Raw genomic sequence first — 2500 nt, 5'->3', positions numbered from 1 at the left:
CTCTCGCTCGCTCGCTCTCCTTCTATCTCTCTCTCTCTTTCTCTCTCCCCATCTGCCCCACATCTTCATTACGCCTACCTCCCTTTCCTACCCTTTATCCCCTCCCCCCTCACCCCCTCCCTTCCCCTCCCCCTCCCCCCACCCTGCAATGACACGGGCTTCAAACAGGGTAAAAAAAGAACAAAGAACTAAAATCCCGGAGTCAACTAATCCCAATTATTTCCTGTGATTGCTCCTGCAGGTCTGCCATTGCAAACACGGAGGTTGGCACATAAACATTGCCTGATTGCCACTAAAAACTTTACGATGGCCAAAGGTCCGCCGTATCTGTTTCCTTCTGCTTCTCGCCCTCCCCCTCCTCCTCCTCTTCCCTCCCTCTTCATTTCCCTTCTCGTTTTTACTTCTCCTTTTCGTCTGGATTCTCTAATTTTATTATCATTATCATCTGTTTCTATTCGCTTTTAACCCTCCCCCTCTTCTTCCTCCTCCTTTCCCTCCCTATTTATTTCCCTTCTCTTCTGTTCCCCTTTTCGTCTGGCTCCTCTACTTTTATTATCATCATTATCTGTTTTCCTCTTATTCTAGCCCTCTCCCGCTCTCCCTCCTTCTTCCGCCTCCTCATCCCCTTTTTTCCCCTCCCTTAATTTCTCCTTCCTTTCTTTCCCTCCTCCTCCTTCTCCTCCATAACCTCCCCCGCCCCCCTCCCCCAAAAGGAATCTAAGATATCAAATCCAACTAATTTACAATTTCTCTTTTCTTCGCAGGTAAGTGTCGTAAAGCTCCGCCCATCACCCCCCCCCCACTCCCCCACCGCCCGCCCTTCGATCCTCTGAAAACACGGTGAGTTCTCTCTCTCCAGGCAAATAAGATCGCTATTGTCAAAATATTAATCCTCGTTTTTATCGTATTCTTCACTGTCATTGTTCAAACGTTTGTTATTGTTGTCATTGGTCGTTAGAAATAGAATTAGGAAATCGAGATACGGTGTTTGGGCGCTGGTGGGTTCGGCTTCGTCCTCTCTCGAACGCTGCTCGTCTTCTCCGCGATTCGTGGACGAGTGCGCGTGTTTCCTTTCTCTCTCTCTCTCTCTCTCCGTATATTGTTAGCATATACATGCATACATATATATTTGCACACACACACACACACACACACACACACACACACACACACACACACACACACACACACACACACACATATATATATATATATATATATATATATATATATATATATATATATGTGTGTGTGTGTGTGTGTGTGTGTGTGTGTGTGTGTGTGTGTGTCTATGTGTATGTATGTGTGTGTGTGTGTGTGTGTGTGTGTGTGTGTGTGTGTGTGTGTGTGTGTGTGTGTGTGTGTGTGTGTGTGTGTGTGTGTGTGTGTGTGTGTGTGTGTGTGTGTGTGTGTGTGTGTGTGTGTGTGTGTGTTCCCCCATTTCTTCCCTTTGGTTCCCTTCTGGATGTCAACATTTCCTGCTCTTTCCATTTCTGTAATTTTTAAAACCATTTGTCATCGCCCTGTCCTCCTTCCCTTCTTTCTCCGTCCTTCCCGGTTCCTCTTTTTATCTCTTCTTGCTCCTTCTCTTGCACTGCTTATTCCATCCAAATTAAATTTTTCTTTCTTTTCTCTTGATTCCTCCTTTTCTCCTTTTCTCTTATTTACATTCTTTGCAGAATTCGGGCCCCCTTGTTTAGCTTCCCTTTTGACACCCACTTCTGCATTCCCCCTCCCCCCCCTTTATCCACTCTTTCCCCCCTTCTCCCTTTGCCTCCATCATATTCCCTCCTACCTCGTACTCCCCTTTTCCACTTCCTCTCCTTCCCCCTCTTGTTTTCATACTTTTCTTCTCTTCTTCCCTTCCTACCTCTTTCTTTGTCTCTTCCCCTCCCCCCCTTTCATCCTCGCCTTCCTTCTCTTCCTCTTTTCTTCCCTTGATTTCTCTTTCCCTTTTTTTCAATCCTCCTCCTCCTCCTCCTTCTCCGATGTTTCCTTCCCCTTATCTCACTCCCTCTTCCCCCCCCTCCCCCTTGCCGATTCTCTCCCTCCCCCTTCCCAATTCTGTTGCCCACTCCCTCCCTCCATTCCTCTTTTCCTTCCCCTACCCCTTTACTCACTCCCTCTCCCTTTACTCCCTTTATTCCCCCTTCATTACGTCCATTCCCTCTCTCTTCCCAACTCCCCCCTTGTTTAGCCCCCCTTTGACACTTGATATCACACTTCTGCTTCACACTCTCCCCTCCGCTTCTCACCCTCCCCTTTCACTGCCTCTCTCCTCCACCCCCCCCCCCCCCCATCTTACCTACTTCTACTCTCCTCTCTCTCCTCCCCCTCCCCCTTCCCCCTCTCCTTCCCTTTCCCCTTCCCCCATGCCCTCTCATCTTCCCCTTCCCACTCCCCTCCCCCCCCGAGTTCCGCGTGTGATCCTGACTAAAGATGAACATCATATTCAAATAGGAAAGTTTATTCTACCTCTGAAATTTAGGCAAGCTCTCTC

Source organism: Penaeus vannamei, chromosome 18 (genome assembly GCF_042767895.1).
Source record: "Penaeus vannamei isolate JL-2024 chromosome 18, ASM4276789v1, whole genome shotgun sequence".
Classification (NCBI taxonomy): Eukaryota; Metazoa; Arthropoda; class Malacostraca; order Decapoda; family Penaeidae; genus Penaeus; species Penaeus vannamei.
This window is presented reverse-complemented; position numbering follows the sequence as displayed.